The sequence below is a fragment of the Pristiophorus japonicus genome, chromosome 4 (genome assembly GCF_044704955.1).
Source record: "Pristiophorus japonicus isolate sPriJap1 chromosome 4, sPriJap1.hap1, whole genome shotgun sequence".
In the NCBI taxonomy this organism is placed as follows: domain Eukaryota; kingdom Metazoa; phylum Chordata; class Chondrichthyes; family Pristiophoridae; genus Pristiophorus; species Pristiophorus japonicus.
The window spans coordinates 100,352,859-100,378,546 of record NC_091980.1 but is presented as its reverse complement, the minus strand read 5'-3'; the positions used below and the strand labels follow the sequence as shown (position 1 = coordinate 100,378,546).

General features: G+C 38.5%; 1 long non-coding RNA gene across 2 annotated transcripts in view; it reads left to right on the top strand.

Moving 5' to 3' along the window:
* The first annotated feature begins 200 nt into the window (after positions 1 to 200).
* Positions 201 to 25,688, top strand: part of LOC139262126 (uncharacterized) — a 41,257-nt gene continuing 15,769 nt past the window's right edge. For both annotated transcript variants that reach the window (XR_011592907.1, XR_011592906.1), the window contains exon 1: positions 201 to 425. This is a non-coding gene — a long non-coding RNA (uncharacterized lncRNA). The remainder of the gene's footprint in view (positions 426 to 25,688) is intronic.

Sequence of the window (25,688 nt, the reverse complement as noted above, 5' to 3'; positions counted from 1 at the left end):
TGATTTCCACATGGATGGGGGGAGTCTCAAGCCAAGCCTACAATATCGTTGAAAAACTCCAAATTTAGAAGAAATATGAAAATTGCCAAATACGGCTTCCTTAGTGGGTAAAACAAGTTCTGTGCTCAACTGCCACAGGTCACAGCAGGGTTCATATGACTTAATGTGGCCAATAGGATTCATTCAGGGGTCTGTCAGTTGTGGCATGCAGCAGCATTGCCTCTTTTTCAGTTCATATAAGGTAAAAGAAAAGGGTTTTCCAAAGGAAGCAGCACAGAAAAGTATTCAAAAGGCCCACATCATTTAGAAAATCCCAGAGCTGTGGCTCTGGTCCTCAGCAACTGTATTTATATTCACAAAGAGAACATTCAGGCTCTGTCCAGTTCCAACAGGTGTGACTCCACAGCTGAGCAGTGACAATAGAGGTATGTACCGTTACTCCCTATAGCTACAGAATTGAAAGGTACGATACCTAAGAAATCTGAACATTGTTTACACTTAAATTTAGACTTTAAGTAATGGAGCTTATACGCCATATCAATGGTGTTAAGAACCTTAAACTATTTTTATTTCATTGACAGTAAAGAAAATAGAGATTTTTTTTATTGCTTCTGGAGGATGATGCAATCTTACAATACGACTATGGCAAAGAACAGTTTTGCCCCTTTCATACCTCATGTATCCACAAGCTTTTATTGAGCTTTAGTTTCTAGCCAACATGGAGTCATATTTTCCTTTGGTTTAGTATTTGATAGCTTCAAAAAAAAATTCTCTGATGACTCCCATCTGTTTTATGCATCATTTGCACAATGTAAAAGTGCTTTTCAGAATGAAGCTAGACAGACTATTTTACATGTTAATGCATAGCTTTATATTATTCCAGAGACATTAGATTTAAACCTATGTAGACTTTTCTGCTAATGAATAGGTTAATGGCACTAAAAGTGTCGAGAAGATTTGATAAAGTAATTTCTGAATTGTAATAGGATCCTTAGACGCAAACTTTTATGTTAACACAGAATGTAATACACAGGGGTGGCTGTCTCTGGAACAGAATACTACTTCCAGATGGTTCCAGCTGTCTGCAGAAATATTTTTGACTTTTGGCCAAGGCACAGAAGTTTTTCTCTTACTTTGGTAAAAATAAACAAACTTGCATTTTTATTGCTTAATAACTATTATGTGTAATAGTGAAGACCAAATTTGCTGATCTGTTAAAATGAATACATTTTTATTATTTTAGTATTTATTTCCAATGGTTAAATGTCTTAAGATGCTATAATTAAAATAGAAACAATACTGCAACCTAGTTCAGAACTGTTGTTAAATATCTCCTCCAAGTACACAAAATAGCTATGATGATACATGCATTTGTATTTGTGAAATGTTAATTAAATCTCTGAAAGTCACTGAGCTCAAAGAGGAGCAGATTGTAGAATATGCTCAATATCTGCTTCCAGACTGCAGATAGCTGAGGTTGTGTGCTGGACCACAAATTAGTGTCTAGTCTGAAGAATTTGCACCATTACACTGTTGTGCATTTAGGTCAAATTTATCGCTCAAATTAACTAGTAAAACTATCCATAATAAAACAAGTTCTGGCTGCCTAATCGTTTTGTAACTTAGTCGTGTATTCTTCTGTTGCCTCCTTTTCACCAGTCTTGACTCAAAGATGCTAAGACAGAACAAATGGATAATGGGAATGTTATCAGGGTCATGGAGATTAAGTTCTTTGACTTGCAGTTAAGGCTGCATTGTCAAGGTGGTCCTTTAGGTAACCGGCATTGTTGTGACCCCCACTGACTAAGTAGTTCCCAGTACTATTACTGGATGGCAATAATAAAAATATTCCAGTTTCAGCTTGAAAATATTTCCATAAATAGATCAATAAATCAGTGCAGTGGAACTCAAAAACAAACACCAAAGATAAAGGATAGCAGAGGATCATAGAAGTGAAAGCGCTTGCTTTAAATTCCTATGATAGAGTGCTTTAGTCTTATACTTGTGACCAGTTTCACTCATTTTCAAATAGAATATTAGATGGAACTTATCATAACAGCAGAATGTTTGATCTTGTGGGAAGAAAAAATTGGAACTACTCATCTAGCTGCTCAGTATGCAATAGCATTGATGTACGTATCCATACCATGTTCACATGCCTTCTCATCTCGAGGTGGTATCAAGGAGACTTTTTAAGAATAGTGGAAAAAGAAGAAATCGAGATTATTCTTTGTATCCGGTATTATAAAACCTTTCATTTTCCAATTTAATTCCAACTGGTGAACTTGTTACCAGATAGCGGGTGTAAGTGTTGCTTCAAGTGTGATGTCAATACTTTTTAATCATGGAAAGAACAAATGAACTATATTTGCTTTAATTGTGCTTTACACTTTAAATGCTAAGTAAGATAAACTTTCACCAATAATACTATTATACTATTGTAGGGTACAGTTGATTTGAGTTTGATGTCATCACATTTACTTTGTTATCTCAAATGCCCCTAAAGGCCATTGTAATCATCTCTATTTGTAAATCCTGATGGGCACCTTTTGGTCTAAGCAATCCTAGCTAATTTCAACTTTTGTTTTTCACACCAACTGTTTCACCTTTGCTCCTCTCCAAAAGGAATGGACTCCTTGTTAAAGAACATTTCCATGATGGTAGACACTACCCATCGCCTTCCCCAACCCGCGGGCTAAAGGCCAATCCTAGCTTCTCTGTAGCTAACTCAGCATAGAGCGAGGATGAACGTGGGATTTGTTCTGGTCTGTATGGCACTGCTACTCACTGGACAAACCTGCAGAACCATTGGAAAAGCTAAATTCAACTTTAAAAAAATTATAAAATCAGAATTATGGATGTTTCAAAATAGAATGTGTGCATTTCATAGTGTTGAGCTTATTTAACATTTATATAATAATATCATTAGAAGTACTGACTTTTACACAGATTATTTTGATACCAACTTTACTAAACTAACATTAGTATTTTGGAGGTAGGTATAGTTAGTTTTAGCTCAGTGAAAATCCCCATTTTGTGCAGTAGTGCAATTTGTTGTTTCATATAGTTCTGCGCCAGCACATTTTAAATAAGCAAATGAAAACAATTTTTACCACACTGCAATCTTGAAGGCACCATTTTTGACAGTGGTGCCAGGATGTAATTGCCACACACCATTAATAAGCTACTTGGTTATGTTATGACAGCTGAAGATATATAAAATAATATTTGTGAAACTTCAGGAGGGAGTACACTACTAGACACTGTAGCACTACGACCAAGATATTTTATTAAATTGCTAATTTGCATCAACAAAAAACTAGAATTTTGTAACAGTCAAAGCAGATGAAAGAATGGGGCCCCTGATCTTTACCTCTTGATACTTGTCCATCAGGAAGCATTTTATTCAGCCCTTAGTGCCAGATGGTGTTTGTGAAAGATTTCAAGTACAGTGCTGCATATTTGAGATTTTTAGTTTAGACCTCTACTCCAAAAGAAGGACTAAGATTTTATATCTACACTTGTACAGAAAAAGATTTATTAAATATAACTTATGAAAACTGCAGACTTATTTTCATCCTCAATTTATAGTTTTAGTGGAAAATGAGCTAAATTCCAAAGAACGCTGTGTGTTGTGAAAGCAGGAAATATGCTGGGAGACTGAAGTGGCCTCCTCCAGATTTAAGCTGATTCCTGTCTAGATGAATACAGCAGATCAGATGGCAAGTTAGACCTTAAAAGGCAATGGTTAGATTTATGCAGTAGGTTTGCTTTTATTTGAAGCTGTATGTTTGAATGTGTTTGAGTACAGATTTATTTGTGTTTCTCAGTTAATTGTAATTAATAATTACTAATCCAACTTATTGCCGTTTTCTGCATGTTTCAACTAAGAATTTATTCTTCTGCTGATCTTATCAATATTAAAGATAGATGCAATGATAACATTTGGCAATAAAGCCAGCAAAATAATATGATTAGGATAACGAGAAACTTATCTATTACCTGTACATCTATTTTATTTTAATTCTCTCACCTCTTTAAGCTAAAATTTTGGTAGAGAAAAATAGTTTATCTTATATTGAAAATGAGCAGTATTCTCATCTCTAAAGACAATAAGATTATTTCATGATCAAACAAACAGCTTTAATTTGACCTACCTTATCCAAGTTGCTCTTTTAGTATTCTCTCTATTAAATTCTTATGTGAGATCAGTTAAATTAGGTTAAAAATCCTCCATACTTGGGACTTCTCTGTTTTAACAAGGATTAATTGTACATATAAAAATATTTATTAGATTTTTCCTTTCTGGGCTTTGGTGGGGATGGGGGTGGGGAAGGGGCAGGAAGGTAGGAATGACAATGGGCAGGCAGCTGTGGGAGCTAGCAGGGGTCCTCTGTAGTCTCTGGTCAGTCAAATAGTGATGTGTGAAACATAATTATGTATTGCACTTTACTGCAAATTGAAAGTCTTATCAATATTGCATTGAGTTCTGATGCTCTTTAATTGGCTTTACTCCAGACTGTAAATTGTTACTGATGAATACAGGAGGAGAAGTATAAGCCAATCTTATTGAGAAGGCTAGATTAAGGTGCCTTTAGAACAAATACAGAAGGGAATTAGTTTTCATTGTAGTTATCTAATAATATTCTGGACAATCCAAAAAAAGGGATTTGCTGGTCAAGAATTATTGTTTACTAGCACCTAGTATAAGCAACAAGCCTGTAACTTTCTGTTATTATAATGAGTGACATATCTTTGTTCTCTTCAACAAATATTTTAATATTGAATTAAAAAAAATGATCAGGTAGGTTTTTATTGGTGAGATCCATCTTATGTGGAAACAAATACGTGAAATGTAACAAAGTGCAGAAAACATTTCTGTTATCAATGGTTCTAAAGTATGTTCTCTTGTGTAAATATATTTTTTAAATGTTTAAAATATATTGGTATTAAAATAAACCTTACACACCTTAATTCATTTTCACATTGGAATTTATTAAGGATTGAATTGTTAGCATGATTTTTCATGTGCTGTTTTATTTCCTTCGTTTTCTGGTATATTTATTCTTTTTCTAAATTACTATAATTCAACATACGATCTCTGGATAAATCTAATTTGTGATCTGTACTATGGACTGGCAGAATTACATCCAAATCTATAAAGATCTAGTTTCACTATATTATTTTTCACCAGCACCAAGATATAATTTAGTAATTACTGTGAACTGAAACACTTAAATTTTTCAGAAATATGGAACTACAATATAGTTTAAGCTGCACAGATATGTAAAACTGCCATTTTATTTACCAGTACCAGATAGGAATAGCTGCTTACAGTGCGAGAGTTCCGGGACATTTCCTCCAAATTATCTATTATGTTAAAAGGTATAACTTGATTTTATAAATTATCTTTTTGGATTGCATAGCACCATTGCTCCACCGCCAAAAAGATATTTTTATTTTTGCCATTGTAAAACACAAAAAGGCCAAAAAAAATCTCTAATTTGCACAACCTCCACAGCACCAAAGAACAAAGTTGTTGCTGTGAATGATGAAATCTCTCCTCTAATTACATTTTAACAGCAGTGAAAAAAATATACACAAGAAGTTCAATATTGGTGTAAAAACTGAAATAAAATCCGTAACTAAAGATCTACATTGCAAGTTTCTGAATACATGAGAATAATTCATGGTTAATGTTAGGATGAATGTTTATAGTGTAAGGGTGTATGCATCTGGTCTGGAACATAATTATTTCACAACATAAATCACTGCAATATCAGCTGTAACCTTTACCCTGTTGTTGCCCAACCTTAACCCATTGACATTGCCCAAGCACAGTTCTATTCCACCTAAGCTAATTTGAAAATGCAACACCAGTCAGGAACTCTGTACTCTATTAAGTTCTCTCCATGCAGACTTCCTTTTTGTTCTTTACCGCAAAGTTGCATGCAAAGGAACAATTAACCTTAAACTGCAATAAAATTCCTTCACATAAAATGTTACAACATGTTCTGTAGTATGAAGCTTCCTGAAGGAAAATCACATCCCTTAGTCATAATGCTTTTGTTTTAAAGGAACGCCAATCAGGACTTAATGCATATTGTTTTAGGAAAATCTCCATAAAAGTATTGTGTATTCTCCGTTACAGGATTGTATAAAGCATGTCTATAGCTTGCATTTGTAAACCAGTTAAAAAGTAAATCCTTTAGCTTCCCCTCCTCTCTATTTGAACATTTCAGATTAGTTCCACTGGAAATTTTGGAGGCAAGAAATAGATATAAGCCAGTTATATAATACATAGTTTGCATTGAAGCAAAGCAGTTTCAGCTTCACTTCAATGGAAACCGTGCATTGTAAATCAGAAGGCAAATCATTCAAATTGCATTTAGGCAAATGGTATGAGAGCAGCTGCTTGAAACTCACTATTGAAACTTAATTTTTAATCTTTTAATGTTAGTAAAAAGCTGGCTGCCTTGTTGACTCCTTGTTATCATGAAACTGTAACTGACATGCAGATGTTTGTGCTCACAAGCATTAATAGCTCTGTTCTTCCTGGCTAGAGTGTGACACAAAGCATTAATCAGTTCTGTTGACTTCATGTTACATTTAGCAGTTTAAATAAAAAGCAAAAAAAAACTCTAAATGCTGAAACTCAAAACAAAAATAGAAAATACTGGAAATACTTAGCAGGTCAGTCAGCATGTGTAAAGAACCGACAAGTTAACATTTCAGATATAGCCCTTCATCAGATTTAAGGAATATACCTGAAACCTTAACTTGTCTGTTCCTGACTGACTCACTGAGTGTTTCCAGCAATTTATGTGATTGCTTACTTTTAGCAGTGCTAGTTTCAAACTGATACTTGTAGTGTCATGATATTTTTAATGAACTAGAATTCCATTCATTAGGGCTGATTTTAACTAAAGGCAGAGAACGGGCAGTCAGAAGAGAGAATGCTCTCTGCTTGCTTGTTCTCGCTGCTGTGCAGCCCAAACCATTTTGAGACTCATTAACATGTTCTGGGAGGACAGGAAATCAGTCAGCTCCCATGCTGAACTGGCCGACAATCAGAGCTTGTGGGGAAAGGCGACCCTAGGGAGGGGGGAGATGGGGGGGGGTGATGGTTCACAGAGGCTGGCAGTTCCTGGCTCTTTCGTGAGCGGTCTCCAGCAGTTTTTTTAAGGACCATTTGTTAGACGGCTCACCGCCAGGTACAAATTGGCAGAGCATGCACATTGCAGATTCCACCCATTTGTACCATAAAATTGCAACATCATGGGACCCTGATTTGCATAGTACAAATGGTCTCCCGCTTGAAGCAGGCAGGCACTCCGGTTTTCAATCTAAGGACCCTTCCCAAAATGGCGGCAGCAGGAGCCTGAACTATCATCTCATTTACACCATGGTGGGACTTAAAATTGGCTCTATTAAGTAGCAAATCTAAAAGAAACTTTTTAGAATCTTTTGGGATCCATTTGGGGAAAAAGGCTCCAACATTGGCAACTCGTTGAGATGTATGAAGGGTTAAAGTAACTTTTCATGCAGTCTGAGTCTCAGACATGGTTGCTGATTCACCCTCAGAGTGTAATTACAGCTATTTGTGGTGAGTTAACTATGAACATTAATCTGTTCTGTTTTGGTAAGTTATGGATGATATCATTGATTTATTTTTTTAAGACAAAATGTCAGACATACTTTAGTTTGTAAAGCTTAAACAATTAAAGAATGTTGTAACTTTATATATTTTAAACTTCTAAACGTTATTATTAGTGAACCACTTATTCTCTTTCAGGTCTTATTGTATGGACTCATATTATAACTCATTATTGCTGGGCAAAAATTGTGCATATTAAATCTCATTTAATAAAAGTCTGTGAACAAAATGTTGCAACACTCTATCTCTCTCTATTCATTTAAGTAGTGTTTTTGAAGTTAATTATTCATCTGCTCTGATATTGATGGATCCCAATGATATGTTAAAAATCATAAAATACCTTTCGTATTAAGCACATTTCATTAGAAAATTAGAAGCTACAGAACATAACAAAGCCATTCAACCCATTGTTCCTGTGCAAGCACTTCAGTTGGAGCTATCTAATTTACTCTCATTTCCATGTCCTTTCCCTATATCTTTTATATTTTTCCTTTTCAAATGCTTATCCAGTTCCCGTTTAAATCATGTTATATTATCTGCTTTAAAAGCCATTTGTGGTAAAGTATTCAAAGTTCCAATAGCCCTTTTGGAAAAAATCTTCCTCTTTCATTTTGCTAATAATAATCCTAATTCTAAGGCCTCTTATTATTGATTCTTCAACCAATAGAAAATATCTTTTTACCTTCTCAAAACCCTTCATAATCTTGGAAACTTCTAATAGCCCCCCCTTTAACCTACTCTATTAAAAACGGGAAAAAAGGCTCAATTATTCTAGTTTTTAATCATAACTATAACCTCTTATTCCTGCTATCATTTTAGTGAACTTTTGCTGTAATCTTTCCATCTTGCTAATGCTACAATATCTTGCTAATGCTGGGACACCTAGAACTGTATGCAATACTCTGAATGTACAAATTCTGCATTACTTCCTTGCATTTCTATTCAGTGCCCTTACATATAAAACCCACAATCCTATTTGCCATTTTATGGTCTTGTCTACCTGCGTTGCCACCTTTAAAGATTTATGTGTCTACACCTCTAGATCTTTCCACTCTGCTAAGAATCCTCTTATTTGGGATATATTTCCGTTCACTGTACTTTTTCCCAAAATGTAATGTTTCACAATTGCACTGAATTGCATCTATCATCTATCTGCCCGTCCTGCTAACCTGTCCAAGTCCTTTTACAATCTCCTGCCTTCTTCCTCACAGTTTATTCTGCTCCTTAATTAGGCATCATCAGCAAACTTCAATATCATTTCTCATATGCCTAAACCCAAATCATTTATGTAAATGATAAGGAAAGAGGTACCAGCCCCAGATTCCGAAACACAGCACGACCTATATCTGACCAATCTCTAAAACACCCACTTACTTTTGGTTTTGTCCCAAGCCAACACTCTATCCATGAAGCTACATTCTCTAATAGCATGTGGTTTAACTTTTGTAGCAAATTTAATATACAAAATCTTATTAAATTCTTTCTGAAATCTATATATTCAATGTTCACTACAGTCTCTTATTCGACATCTGTGATTTCCTTTAAATATTTAATATTATACACCAATCAGTTTACAACTGTTATTTAATATTTTAACCCATGAAATTACTGGATGAATTGCAAAGTACAATTACTTTGAATAATTCAGTGAAAAAAGTATCAGTCTTTATACCAGTAAATGTATTGCAAAGGAATGCCGACCTGGGTTTGTCACTTTTATCACTAGTGAACTATTTCCCAACTGCAAATCCAATTACTTTATATAGATCCTGTCTTATATTACAGGTTAGACTTAGAGTTCAAATAACTGTTCATAGCTGGAATGATTAGACGGAAACTGATACTCGATTCAAGATTACAATCCTTGGACCTTAACCACAATCAACTGGTATGGAGGATATTAGCAAACTATAAAAGTATTTGAAAGATCCTTTTTTAAAAATATCTAGAATTTTGATGGCACTTTAAGATATATTGTTATTTGAATTTTCTTCTGACAACACATTATGTCACTTGTAAATTTGTTCTGAGAAGCTTTTATGAAAAACATTGAAAACTTCCCACACATTCAAACTGACACTATTTATGAATTATACTTGTGAATAACAATGTCCTGTGTATGTCTGATTTTACAGTACAGCAGATAATGGCCGAAATTGCCCCTCTCAGAGAGGCACTAAAGGGTTTTGCCCGGGTAGGGCAGGCAGAGCGTTCCCTCCCGGAATTGTCCCTGGGGCTCCGCCGGTGGAAAGTGGTTTGCGCTGCGCCCCGCGATTAGCGCACTGACCTGGCGCATGCACGGCGATGATACCTTTGCACCTCTCGGGGAAAATTGCCCCACGGGATGTGAGCTCGACATGGGGCAATGTCACTGACAGCTCCCCGGCACGAGAAGGTGCGGTGGCTATGGCGCCCAACAATGGCAGCCGTTGGTGTGGCCGGACCGCCAACATGCAGACTGGCACCCACTCTTGGGTTCTGGGCCATTGGTCCGGCTGACACCCTCCCTGGTGGCCCGGTGATGCCATGAAAGAGGCTGCAGTGTTCGCAGCGGCCCTTCCCTTTTAAAGAAGGGGAGGGACGTCGTGACCTGTCAGCTGATGTGCTGACCGCAGCACGGAACATTAGCGCAACAAACATTTTTTTCACTCAAAGAGGCCAATTCTGCGCCAGCGCAAAAAAAACCTCATTCAAATAGACCGTCCCAAACCCAGCATGGGGCAATTTCGGCCCCATAGACTTTTTCTAAACATAATTTTTCAAATCTAAGTTAAACATCTTTTCAAATGACAAAAAGAATTGTATGATCTAAAACCATTTTCAGTCGAAAAACGTACTGTTCTGTTTTTCAACTTAGCTGAAAATGAATTACATTCCAGATAGCTGACCTTCAAGTTCATCAAAGCAATTTAGCTTAGAAAGATTAAAACCACCTGGCTTGCTGCACTTTTTCATTTTATTTCCCCTTATAATTGGTCATAGAATGAATCTGTGGCTAGAAAATATTTTAAAACTAAACGTAAAATACAGAAACTGTTGGCCGTGATGCAATGCTTTTCTGAAATTCTGGGATAATAGCTCCTCTATGGCTCTGTTGTTAAGCAGGAGTCTTTCAATAATATCTGCTTAAACAAACATAATGGGCCACAAATTCCAGCCTCGTCGGGACCCAGCGTGGCCTCACAAAAGCCAGTTTTCGGGGCATGATGTGCATGCGCCAAAAAACGGCTTTTGCGATCTGTCAAGATTTCTAATGACAGATCCTCTGCATCACCGGGAGAAGGACATCCGTGCGGGAGAGATTGGGCTATCCCATGCCCAGCGAATATCCTTCAAACTTTTACACCTGGTAAAAGCAGGTGCATAGCTTACTTTTACCAGCATAAGAGTTTTAAAACATACAAAAATTAAATTTAAACTCTCATTTTTAAAAACCCTGCCTTTCAGGTAAGTTTATCTTAACACTATTAAAACACATTTAAAAAAAATCCCCCCAAAAAATATTTTTTCTAAAACATTTAATTACATTTAATTTCAATTAATTTTAAATATGTGAGATGTTTAATTTATTTATTTTGTGTTTTGGTGTTTTAGGGTTTTTTTCTCATTGATAGTAATGGGAACTCGTACAAACAGAGTTCCCATTTTTATCATTGAGAATACTGCCAAGTGATTGTTGGTGCAGCGAATCTAGGCCTCCGACCAGGGTCCTATGTTCCTCCGGGACCACCAGGTACTTTCGTAGATTTTTTTCGGGTCGGAGGCGTTTGTACGAAGGAAGCCTCCGATCGCAATTGACCTCCCCAATCATTATTTCCTGTTGATTATCATTCTTATTTCTTTCCTGTTTGTTTGTTTAACTTTTTTCTGTGAGAAACATTACCTGGTTTCATGCTTCCTGGGTTATATATACACATATTAAAATCTACTCAACATGACTTTTGGAGCATCAACTGAGAAGTAACAAGAGGTATTTTCAGCAAACCCTTGTCTGTTCCCTCAGTTCTGAGTTATCTAGCTCACCCTTAGCTCAGTATAATTATAATTTATTGGATATACATTGCAAAGCCATGCAGATCACGTATCCAAGTGGAAGCCCAGCACATTCAGATTAACAAATGCCAGTGGCTTTCCTATAAGGTTTCTTTCAAAGTTTTTGCTTAATTGACATATTTCCTGAATATTCATTATTCCTGTTACTTAAATAGCAGTGAGTAAAAAACTAAAATCCACCAATGTTAAAACAGGAATAAGAAAAATAAATGATAACCTGGTGAAAAAGTTAAGGAAGGGAATCTTTTGAAATAACAGCATTGCCTTGACAGAAGTGAATAGTACAAAGCAGTTTTTATCCAAGGACGTGGATATATTGGCCATTGGCAGTTATGTCACTGTAGAGCAGGAGGAAGAGGAGAGAAGGCAGCTAAGAACACAGAGAAGATGCACAACTCATAGCAGAAACTATCGCAGCAGAGTGGTCAAGCTTGGGCAACAATACATGAGGAGGCATAGATAGGCTCACCAAGGAGGCTGTGTTTGAGGCATGCTACCTTGACAATGAGACTTGCAGTGACAGCCAAACACAATCAGTGGCCATGAAGATCACCATTACCATCAGTCTTTATACCACAGAGACATTTCAAGCATCCACAAGGAACATCATAGAGTCAGCCACTTTGTATTCCAGACATCTGAAATTTTATTTCCTTTACAATGAAAGAATAATAGATAAGATATATTAAAAGTGAATTAATTTAATTATGTTTTTTATGCTTATTGAGTATGCATATAATATATTTTAATGGTAGATTTGCCCTTAAGTATTGTTTGATCTTCTCCATGTTGTTTGTGTGAGGGTGCATTACCATTAAGTGCTCATGTAACTGATGGAATAGCACTTGTACGTGATTCAGAAGAACCATTATCTGTATCTACGTCTAATCCTAATTGACCTGTATCAGTGCCAGAGGTTTCCTTTGCTGAAATGCTCTCGATGGTGGCTGACGGTTTACATGATGGCATTGAAATGAGCGTCAGCCAGCTACTCCTGTGATATACCACATCTCCGTACAATGCACACTGCACTATGAGTTCTTGAAATCCTTCTCACATTTGCCTATAACTGTTTACCAAGTGAACTGAGGCTACCCATTACTAGGTCTTGGAGTTTGGACCCCAAATCCTCCATAGTAGAACAATGGTAGCATTTCTGAAAGATGCTTCTACTGTGCCTATGACCTTTAGATGCCACTGGTGTGGCCAAACTGCAGGTCAGGTGTTGATTGTTCATCCAAATCATACCACCTTCCAATGCTTCATTGTAAGAACTTCTTGCCACCACCTCGTGCTGTATCAGTCTCCTTGTGAAACCAAGCCCACCAAGGTCTCCATGTAGCTCAGGAGTTGTAATCAGCATGCTAGAATTCCACCCTGTGCCCCATGGCCTCCATCATTCTCCGCCACTGCTAACCCATTAGCAATAGTGATCAGTACCTCATATCATGCTTCCTCTCTAACTTCTTGTGATTTTCACCCACAGTATGTTTCACTGTGCTTATGCAGGATATAAAGGGGGTGATGGTGGTTAATAGTCTTCAGATGCGCTTTATAGACCACTGGATTATACTTATACAAAAGTATGGTGGAAATCTGAAATAAAAACAGAAAATGCTGGAAATACTCAGCAAATCAGGAAGCATCTGTGGAGAGAGAAAGAGAGTTAACGTTTCAGCTCAAAGATTCATCGACTTGAAATGTTAACTCTATTTCTCTCACCACAGATTCTGCCTGACCTGCTGAGTATTTCTAGCATTTCCGTTTTCATTACTGCATTATACTTGTTCTTCAAAGAGAGATGGGATATTATGAGCACATATTACAGTACCCAGATGATTAAGAGTCCTTGTCATTACTAGCATTTATTCATAATTTGCATATAATGAACATATTAATGTAATGTATTCTATGATTAATATAGTACATGCTAGTACCACGCAGTCCTCTAATCTCCACTGTCCCAATGTCGTCTAGACTCTCCTTCCCAAATAAGTCAGCTATTCTTTCCTCATAGGTAGTGGATATCACCTGCTGCTGCCTGCTGGCCTTTAAACATTAGAGCAGTGGGAAATAGATGGGGAGATTTGTCTAATGAAACTCCCTGCTTGTGATATATCCTACCTGCTATCATAGTATATGTGATGCAATTTGCATATCCCTGCTGTTTTCACTTTTATTGTCTTATTCTTGATAACATTTCACTATATCAGTACAGCATTTTTTATACCAGCTATGTCCTATGTTGCTACTTTACAGCAATCGTCATGTCTTGCCTTTTTTTAAATCACGCAATTCCTGCTGGATCTCCCACAAGGTCCTCCAGTTATTGGTGGCGTTTTCTGAGACAAACTACCATGATTGTTGGCTTCTTTGTTTCACTGGGAGCCATTTGACCTCAGCAAAACAGCAGTTACCGGCATGTCCAAGGGTTGATCGGTAAACTGGCAAACTTTGCAATAAAAGATTTTGTATTAATTTTTTACACTTCACAGCTTCATTAACAAACTTTTCACACTTACATCAGTTAAATGGCCTATTAGTTGCATGATACGTATTGAAGAATCATTGTTACAGGTATGTTGTAGTTGAATTAGTTGGGTAGATTTTAACTTTGTATAAGTGTAAATCATGTGATAGCGAGTCAGCAGCCCGTTCTACATCTCTCCCGATTTAAATCAGGAGAGACATAAAACGGGTCAAATCGCTATCAGCCGTTTTACACTATCGCACAAAGTCAAAATCTATCCCAGTCTGCTTTATGTTCCCTAACAAAATTACATTCTCAGGAAACACAATTTATTTTTGCTAATTTCCACTTAATCAAATAGAAAAACATATGGTGCAATGCAAGTAATCAGAAACGAATATTCCAATTGTCTCTGACTAAGAGCCATGGACGCAACTATGTGTCCTGGAATGGGCAAAGAAAGTTAGTTTCTTTTTTTACTGTTCTTTTTGCAGTTTCAATGCCAAATGCTTTTTGGCCAAACTGTCTGGATTCATTCAAAAACTGCTCTGCATCCAGTCCTACCACCTCTGAGGAAACAGTTAGAGCTTAAAGGGAAAAAATGCCCAAAGCAAAGGTATCATTTTGACCCCTTGCAGAGAAACTTTTCAAAGTCAAACTGAGCTTTTTAAGTTTAACATGTTATACCCTTTAAAAGTTGTGGTATTCTAATTTATCCCAGTAAAAACCACAAATTCCTCAGATCCTTTGGCATGTTTCCAGTAACATGATTAAGGCTCTCTGAATCATAGTTACTGGAATCTGGCTTTTACCATATATGGAATTGATTTTCTTTCAGAGAATGGAAAAAGTAATGGTATTTTTAGTTAACATTAGGCTTTGTATGAGATCATCAATAATCAGCCTTGATATCAGAACCAGACTCCTTTATTGCATTTTTGTATAACTTATCTATTTTTGTTGCAAAATAATTTGCACTGCATACGTTGCCCTAACAAACCAGAACAGTAAATGCTTTTGATCCTGTTCTAAGGAACATGAAAGAGAATTAAATATGAATTTGTTACCTATTTAGGCATTTATAAACAAAGATACACTGCACAGTCTTGTTAGCCAAAAATATTACTTGCAAGTAGACTTGTATATTACAAGACAAGACTGCCAATATAATTACTATTTAAGGAAGAGAAACTGGAGCTTGGAAACAATCAGTAAAGTAAAAGGAATTTGTTTATCAAGGATCAAAACTTGATATAGTGTTTTTGGATTATACTGTGTATTAACCGTATGCATTACAAATAATTGTAGTTTAACAGAAGCAATTTCAGTATAAGTTTCCAGCTTGTACATTTCATGTTGGCAGATTGACGTCAATTGGGAAACTGCTAAATTAATACAATAAGTAACACATTTTTTTTTAAATGAAGGCCTTTGAACATAAATTATTTGGCTTAACATTTCACTTTATAACGTTCAACACTGGAATTATTTTTTCATAGAACATTATACAGATGTTATATCATAGAAAACATACTCTGCAAGTTGCACAGGAAATTTTAGATTCATTGACCGCTCAGTTATACTGCTAATAACCTTTGTGTGCAGCATAGGATGCTGAAAAATTAAATGAGTGTCTCTCAGAGTCAAAAAAATAAATTTCAATTAAAATAAATTAATAGTTCCCTGACTAGTTACTAAGGGCCCAAATTTGCCCAGGAGTTGCTCCGTTTTTTTTGGAGCGACTTGATTTTTCTGGAGTGTCTTAAAAATCCCCATTCTGCACAGTTAATTTGCGCCAGTGTCAGTGAGTTACTTAGGATTTTTTTAGTTTAGTTTAGTTTTGTTCAAAAGGGGGCATTACCAGCCACCTAAGCCTGTTTTGGCCATTTAAGCCAGTTTGGACAGCTAATAATTGCTCCAAACTAACTTAGGCCAGCATATGTGGCCACTGCGGAGAGTTAAGAAATCAGCACAGGTAGCCAGAGATGGGGAGGGTGGGGGGAGGGGGGAAGCACAGAGGACCTTGCAAAGCACAAAACACCTTCTCAACAACATTCATGAAGCATAAAAACCATCAATAATAAATAAATAAATAAATAGATAAAAAATTTAACTTAAGTCCTACCTCCATACTCGGCCCAGGAAATCAGTGGGCCGCCGGTGCGAAAGGCCACTCGGCCGGGGATAGGTGCGGTGGGTGGAAAGCCCGGGCGGAAGAGCAGTGAACTGGCCACACACGCAAGAAGCAGCAGGTTGGGCTTGCAAAAGGAGGCTGCAGGAGGGAACTTAAAGGGGGGCTGGCAGGAGGGCTATATGTTGCCGGCTGGGATGATCCGAAGGCAATTTGCACCGTTCCCTTCACCGAGGTTTGCTCTGCTTTTGCATTAGCTAGTCCACATTTTACCTTTACATCCAGTGACAACATCGAGCACCTCCAGGCCAAGTATCACTCGATCAACCTACATAATTGTTCCAACAATGCACCTCAACTACATCTTCAAGCAGGTTTCATTGCAGTGCAGAGTTCCACGTCCCACGTTCGCAGTCCTGATAGTTTCTAACTGAGTCTGGCAGTTAGCTCTATTTAGGATAGATGAGCTCATTTTATGCTGTAAGCTCATCTCCACTGAGAATAGGACTGAAACTATCTGTGAGTCTTTATCTTGACTTTCTTCATAACTGACAGCGAGGCGAATCATCACTCACTCTCCTGGAGTGAGGAAGGCAGCAGCCAGCCTGTGCAGCAGGCCATTTGGCCCAGGATAGGGGTGGGACGCGTTGGGTCCCACGCTGCAGGCACGTATTATCATCATCATGGGAGAAGCTACTGCGCATGCGCAAATACTCTACTGCGCATATGGACAGCTGCCGGCACTCTTTTAGGTGCAAGTCCCGAGCTCCGTCACACCACACCAAGCACTAGGACGGTCCACAGAGCGGGGAGAATATGGCGATATATTTTCGGCGCCGTTTTGACAGCAGAAAGTCGGCGCACCTCAGGTAAATGCGCCGAAAAATAACAGGGGGCCAAATTTGGGCCCCGAGAGCATTTGGTCAGTGGAAAAATTCATGGAGTACAATATAAATGATATAGTATACATTCAGAATCATTTACTAATAGTTATCATGTACAACATTTTGGCATTGGAATATGGGTTTGTAATACACCCAATTGTTATTTAATGGTTCAACATTTTTCTCCTATTTCAAACTTTAAGCTTCTCAAAGCACATTACTGCCCTAATATAGATATTTGATTTAGTGATGTACTTTATTTGACTACAGAGCCCTGCTTAACCAGTCGATTTCCCCACTTTGTAGGCAATACCTTTTGTAAAATGAAAGGTCCAACACTAAGCTGTATAGCTGATGCTGAAAACACTCAGGGAAACACTACTAGTTGTCACTTAGTAAATACTATAATATGTTACTCAGTCTTAAGTATCAGCAAGTGTTGTCACTTAATTAACCTTCAACCTATCAGATTGTGACAATTTTTTAAAGTGTCCGATTCAGGCTGCCAATGTCAAGCTATACATCTATGCTCCTACTATACCATCAAACGATTAGTATTTGCTGTGCAAAATTATAAGAAGTTATCATTAACAGGCCAAGAAACTAAGCAGACAGTTGGAACTTCTGCAGAAAACCATCCACTGTTAAAACAATACAATCCACTATTATGAACAAATAATTTCTGCTATTCAACAAAACAAAGTGGATGCCTCGGGGGAAAAAAAATTAACTAAATGTTAGTCCTTCTTCTTGATGTAATTGATGCCAGATTGCAATAAATTATATCAGTTTGCTAACTCAGCCATGTAAAATGCTTCAGGAATGGTATACATAGTTTACTGGGAAATCTCAGATCAAATGTTTGAAAAATTATATTTCTCAAATCTGTAAATGAGGATTATATCCACTACATACCTTAAAAAACACACATTTGACTAAATGTTACCAACTCTCTTAAATGATTATAAATGTTTATATTATAACATTGTGCTGTTGAATCTCCTTGCAATAACCTGTTATTCTGTCAACCCCTTTGTGTTCTGCCCTAGGGCAGGCCTTAACTCAAATCTTACATGAGATTCTTGAGCCACTTACTAGGGAAGAGTGGCTGATGTGGTTTTCCATTACCTTCCTCATGGTTTTTATCTTTAGAGTAGCTTCTCCTATGTGGAACGCAACTAAGGCTAAAGAGCCCCACCTGTGCTTTATGACTGGGGTGGCCAACTGCGTCCATTGCATGCAAATACCCCGCCCCCCCCCACCCCACTCCCCCACCCTAACATCAATCCAGTATTCAGTGCCAGCACTCCAGTGTCTGGAGTGGGACCTGTACTCCAAGACAGGAATACTACCTCTGAACCAATGGTTACTCCCTCTGGACATAAGTTCCCCACTGGATGTCAATCCAGTATTCAGAGACCATATTCTAGCCTTCACTCGGGGCTGTCTGGCGTGAGGTCTGAACCCTTTACCTTCTGACTTAGAGGTAAGAAAGCCACCACTAAGTCAAAGCCTCACTCCAAACTATTATAACATATGTGTTATAAGAAACTTTTCACTTAGTCTTGTCTGAAAGTCTATTACAGTCAGTGAAGTTCAAAAGAACTCCTGGTAAGATGTATATTGTTGGTACTGTATTCATCACTTTGTAACGATGAGATTAGACTGCATAGAATTGAACATTCTTGTCATTATATTCAGAGGTACATTCCAAAAGTGCCTGAACTCTGTGGATTTTTCTATATTGCATATTTCATGAATAGTTTGGGGCTACGTTAACAACAAAAGGCTATTTGAATCTTGCATATGATAACTAAGTTATAACAAAGTCTCGTAGTCTCATGATGCATTCTGTTTGAGGTAAAATTTAAACGTTTAGTTCCAGTGCTTCTGTTTTAAGCTAATTCCCTTTCCATGCCCTGATCTCATTTCCCACTCAGTCCTGCACTCACTTCCCCTGACTCTTTTAAATCCCTTGCCGATCACCATTTTGATCTCATCGTCAGTCAAAGCAATAGCCAAAGATTAATTTTCTTAAGCAGTTGAAATGTCACAGGCAAAAACCTCAGCTTCATTCCACATGGATGTTGTAAGGATGCAGTGAGTCACATTTGATTTGATTGCCCTTGAAATTATTATTTTATAACTATGAAAATAAATAATTATCTAACAAGTATTAGACTTTGCTTAGCTGTTGGTAGCAGCACATAATGTTTCAGAACTTATTTAAAGAGGTGCTTAAATTTCATCCAAGAGTCCCAAGCCGTGAACAGAAAAGAACAAACACTTCCTCAGGAATGGTGAGCTATTGGTGTTCTCTTAATTATCCAGCAAAATTAGCAATCATCGATGATGCAGCATGAGTTATGATGCTTTCACTTTTATCTAGCCGTAAGTGAAAACTTTCGTATAAGCCTTTGTAGATCTAATTTGGACGGTGGAAAGCACTCCCCCGGCTGAAGCTCTTATCTCGTCACTCTGGAGAAAAAAATAACCAGACTGCCACAAGTTCCACTCAGTAGCATTAGCAATGCTGGGTTTTCAAGGGCAGTTAATATTGAGTGTTCAGATTTGCCATGGGCAAAGGTAAAACCGACCATTTATCATTTACTACTGCATTACCATTTGCAGTGGACCAAAAATCTTTCCCTCTGGGTAGCAAGACTTAAAGATGATTCCCTACTCCTCCAGCCTCATCTACTAAGTCCAGTTGGCAGAGCTGAATCACAATCATGTCCAACCCTGCTGTAAAAGAGAGTAGGTAATTTAATAGATTAGAACAGTAAATTAGCAATGCAGTTATGGAAATGTATTGCTATAGGTTATTGGCCATGTTTTAATCCTTAGACAATTAGTCTCCTATGTTATCTTGTAAGTTGTAGTAAGTAATGTATTACACCATGACTGAATCCTGAGGCAGTGCCTTTTTTTTAATCTACTTGACAATCTCAGAAATAGAAGAGCACACTCTTTGCCTTATTGAAGATATGGTAGTCTACCACTGAAGTACTTTCATTCTCAGTAGGGGGAAAATGTGTCAAAAGGTATGTAGGATCACAATTACACCCATTCGGGATTATAGGTAGACTGAAGGCCTCCATGACACATAGCTGCATTGGTGTTGAACTAATGAGGAAGAAAACAAATGCCAAGAGGTAATTTTCCACCTGTGCAGCTAGCTGCTCCACTAGCCTTATGAAATAAATTACTGAGAACTTTAAGGAATGTTTTATTTTTATTATGTTAATTAAGCTTTGAAATTGTTTGCAATAAAAATTAACTTTAGCCATTCACCATCTCAACATTTTTGTGGTGTCTCTTTTGGGATGAAGAACTAGAGATAATTGGTATTGGTGCAGCAGAGTAGCACATAAAAAAGTGAATGAAAGAAAAATACAATCATGCAGTTTATGAGTTTCATGATCACCGAGATGTAATACTTCACATAAAACTTGTGGTCCCAATCTTAATAAAGCATCAATGAAGTCGTAGAAAATGTTGGTGTTGGTGATTTTAAACCTAGAAATGTGAAGATGTTTTCCTGTCAAATGTGTTCTCTTACTGTGGTCTGCCATCCAAAGATTCCTTGTATTTATTTTTATATTATTGTTATCATTATATGAAGTTATTATATATCATTTTTGATGTTAGGAATGTTGGTTGTTTGTGAGATTTTTAAGGCTCTCCTTATTTCAAGCATAATTCAACAGTCCCAACAAATAATCTGGTGCCATTAATCTATTCTGCTAATATAATTAACATTCAACATAGACAGCAAACACTCACTTTTTATTTTAAATCTTCATAATGATTGGAGAAATATGACTTTTATTTGGTGTAGCTGGCCTGAAAAGTCATTCAGCTTTATTGCTCATGAGTTATGGTATCACTCATATGCATTCAATGAATGCTCTGCCTCGCTCAACACTGAATGGGTTCCTTTATGTAGTAGGTTTAAGGTGATTAAAAAAAGATCAAACTGGGGCATCACCCAACTGAAGTTGTCACAAGAGCTGTGTTAATTATGACCCGTCACCATTTATTTCTCAGATAAGGTAGTGACTGTAAAATACTGAGAGTAACTAAAGCAATTAATAATGCTCATCAAGACATTAAGTTCATGACAAATATAATATTCCAATTTGGCAATAGTTTATATACAGTCGCCCAGTTAGGTGTGGCCAATCCATTTGCAGTGACCATGCCAAAAACCTTTAACAGTTTCCCCTGAGAAACAGGGAATGCCATTTCTAATTATCGGAGATGATTGCATTTAATTAGGAGACTTCACAGTAACTGGCACAAAATTATGTAATATAGATAGTTTATCAGACTTAAAGACGAGCCAGTCCTTGGCAAAATACATGGAATCTGCTGTCACTAATCAATCCTTCCTAGCACTGGCAGAATAATAATAGTGATCTGAAAATTAGAAAATGTATATTTTAAACAAAGTATTTACATAAGAACATAAGAAATATGAGCAGGGATAGGCCATTTGGCCCCTCGAGCCTGCTCCTCCATTTAATAAGATCATGGCTGATCTGATCTTGAACTCAGCTTCACTTCCCTGCCTCCCCATAACTCTTCACTCACTTATCTAACTCCACCTTAAATATATTGATTGACCCAGCCTCCACAGCTCTCTGGGGAAGAGAATTCCACAGATTTATGACTCTCAGTGAAGAAATTCCTCCTCATCTCAGCTCTAAATGGGCTACCCCTTATTCTGAAACTATACCCCCTAGCTTAGGTTCCCCCACAAGTGGAACCATCTTCTCTGTATCTACCTTGTCGAGCCCCCTCAGTATCTTGTATGTTTCAATAAGATCACCTTTTCATAATATTTCCTTTTTTTAAACTAAGATCTTTCAAGCAATATTTATTTACAAGTATAACTTTGTCATTAAGTTCTAGTGTCGAGCTTATTAAAGAATGCACATAATTTTGATATACTTTGCAGATTGATGACGACATTGCACCATAAACAGAATTAAGATTCATTTCCCAGCACTTGGGGCCCAAGTTTCGAGCCGCGCCAAGAGCTGTAGGGGGCGGAGCCAGGTCCCTGCGCTGAAAACAGTGCCGGGACCTCTGCACATGTGCGCTACAGTGGGCGCGCATGTGCAGTAGCTCCAGGCGCCCGAAACTGTGTGGGAGGGGCCGAAGCACGCAGCCCCTAGCCCTGGCCCAATGGCCTCACTGGGGCTGTGTGAATAAGGCTCCTCCCACGGCCAGCTCCTGCTTCCTCCCGACCCGACTCGACTCCCGCTCCCGCCTCCGGACCGGACCCGACACCCGCCCGCCCCCCCCCCGGACCGGACGCGACACCCGCTCCCCCCCCCCCCACCTCCGGACCGGACCGACACCCGCTCTCTGCCCCCCGGCCCCGGACCGGACCCGATACCTGCTCCCCCCCCACCCGCTCCCGGACTGGATCCGACCTGACCTCCCTCCCCCCGACCTGACCTCCCTCTCCCTCCCTCCCTCCCCCGACCCAAACCGAACCTCCCTCCCTCCCACCACCCCCCCAACCCGACCCAACGCCACCTACCTGTAAATCTGTTCAGCCTCCCTCCCCCTTCTCCTTCCCCCCCCCCAATCTCCTTCCCCCCCCCCAATCTCCTTCCCCCCCCCAAATCTCCTTCCCCCCCCAATCTCCTTCCCCCCCAATCTCCTTCCCCCCCCAATCTCCTTCCCCCCCATCTCCTTCTCCCCATCTCCTTCTCCCCCCCATCTCCTTCCCCCCCATCTCCTTTCCCCCATCTCCTTTCTCCCCCTTCTCCCCTTTATCCCCTTCTCCCCCCTCTCCCCTTCTCCCCCCCTCCCCCTTCTCCCCCCTCCCCTTCTCCCCCATCCCTCCCCCTTCTCCCCCTCCCCCTTCTCCCCCATCCCTCCCCTTCTCCCCCTTACCTCCCCCTTCCCTCCCTCTGCTCCCCCCCTCTCTCCCTCTACCCCCCTCCTTCCCCTGCCCTCGCTGTCAGAAACACATATACTGACAGACAGAGAATGAGAGACACACAGACAGACAGAGAGATAGAGACACTGACAGAGACACACTGAGGGGGGCATCCCAGCACGCTGTTGGAGGGCTCCCGGTGCTGCAGTCGGTAAGTAGAAAATGTTTTATTTATTGATTTAAAAAAAAATGATTTCTTATTAATTTTTTTTGATTGATTTATTGGTTGATTTATTGATGTATTTATCATTTATTATTGATGATGGCTCTTTATTTGTAAAACTGAAGTGTTTAATGTTTGTAAACTTCCCTTTAAAGACCCCCTCCCCCACCATTCCCTACGCCTGATTTGTAACCTACGCCTGATTTTCTAAAGTGTAGACAAGGCTTTTTCGAGCGTACAAAACTCTTCACTTACTCCATTCTAAGTTAGTTTGGAGTAAGTTTTCACTGCCGAAACTTTGAAAACAGTCGTAAGTGGCCGGACACGCCCCCTTTTGAAAAAAAAATTCTGTTCCAAAGTGAAACTGTTCTAACTGACTAGAACTGGAGCAAACTAAATGACGAGAATTCCGATTTCTAAGCTACTCCGTTCTACACCAGTTGCTCCTAAAAATCAGGAGCAAATCATGTGGAAACTTGGGGCCTAGAAGTGGTTGAACTGATTCAGTAACAGATTAATGAGGTACGTGTGCTGTTTTTCATTTTCACTGTTCAGTAAGTGAAAGCAAATCCACCAGAACATAGTGTGTCTGCTTATAAGCTTCACTATACATACTGGTGTTCTTGCAAATTTTCAATTTTTCCATTTAGTAGCTCTTAAATAAATGTGGGTTTTGTAATAAAATTATCAAAATAAGTTGTTTTTTTGTCATGTTTTTAGTAACTACTCAAATCTTCTCTGGGGAAAAATATTCATTTAACGGGAATAGACTGTTATTCCCGCCTTTGTTATTAATTCCAGTTATTCCTGTAAACTTTATCCACATGCTATTACTACCACAACAAAGGCATGACATATCCCAACCCCCATTTCACAGACAGAATACACATGTGAACTGTGGGAAAGCAGCGAAGGGGTCTGGTATGAGAGACTGGAATTAAGAAAATAAAACATGAACTCCTGGACAGTCGCTGAGTAAAACATTCCCTTTCTTGGTGCTGAAATTGACTACGTCTGGGTTAGTCTGTGAAAAGTGTTGGGCTTCACTGACAGCTGCTGCTTCCTCTCACTGTATAAATCTTTGGTCTCACAAACCTCAACAAACATCCTCAATAAAGACCCCTCAATATGTCTTCTAAAAGTTCATCATAAACAGAATCTGGAGCCTGCCTTTTTTTGCTTTTCATGCATGATTGTTATATTATAACCAAATGACACTCTTTTTGTTATTTGAAGAAACATGTTAGCAAAAACTTTCTTTTAAATGCTTGATCTGAATCTTTCTACCTATATATATATATACACACACATTAGCCATTTACTATAACACTGATGTGCTATGATTTTAGAATATGCATTGCTTATGGCTTACTTATAAGGAAAGCAAACTGTTCACTCTAATATCCTTTAGTTTGTTTCTCAAATGATGCATTCTAGAGATGGTTACCATGGTTTAACTACAAATAGATGATGCCATGTTTTGATAGTGAAGAAGTATGATAATGTTTGACATTTTTGTGAAGTACCATATAGAGGTGGTGCACACAGTTTATAATTATAATGGCTGCCTTTGATAATATATGTATATAATGAGCATCAGTGGCCAAGTAACAGCATGTGAAAAGGACAGCAATGGATAGTCAAGTTGTTCATTTATAAGTCACTGTGAGACATAACGGCCTGACCTGCCATAACATTCTGGCAGTTGTTATATAAACACTACACGCATCATGTCCTCATCCTGCTTTTTTGCTTCAACTTAATGACATTTTCAAGTCGGCATAAATTTACAGTCTGACCCTGTGTAAAAGCTACACCATCAGAATAGCAGAGTGAACACACGGTTAAATTTCCAGTTTTGTTTCAGCAGGAAGACTGTGTGAGATGGACAGTTGTTTGTTTTATAACAGTGGGAAATTATCTCACAGCACCAAAGCAGGAAATTATATAAATTCTAGACATATAGAAACCTTTAGAATGATGAATGTTGCTCATCAAGTTAGCCATTTCAGAATAAGCAAAAGATGGTTAAAAAGGTGATAAAGAAAAAGGTTAAAATTGTTCAGCATAGCCTAGGATCATCATCATCATAGGCAGTCCCTTGGAATCGAGGAAGATTTGCTTCCACCCCTGAAGTGAGTTCTTTGGTGGCTGAACAGTCCAATATGAGAGCCACAGACTCTGTCACAGGTGGGACAGATAGTCATTGAGGGAAGGGGTGGGTGGGACTGGTTTGCCGTATGCTCTTTCTGCTGCCTGCGCTTGATTTCTGCGCGCTCTCGACGATGACACTTGAAGTGCTCAGCGCCATCCCGGATGTACTTCCTCCACTTAGGGCAGTCTTTGGCCAGGGCCACCCAGGTGTCAGTGG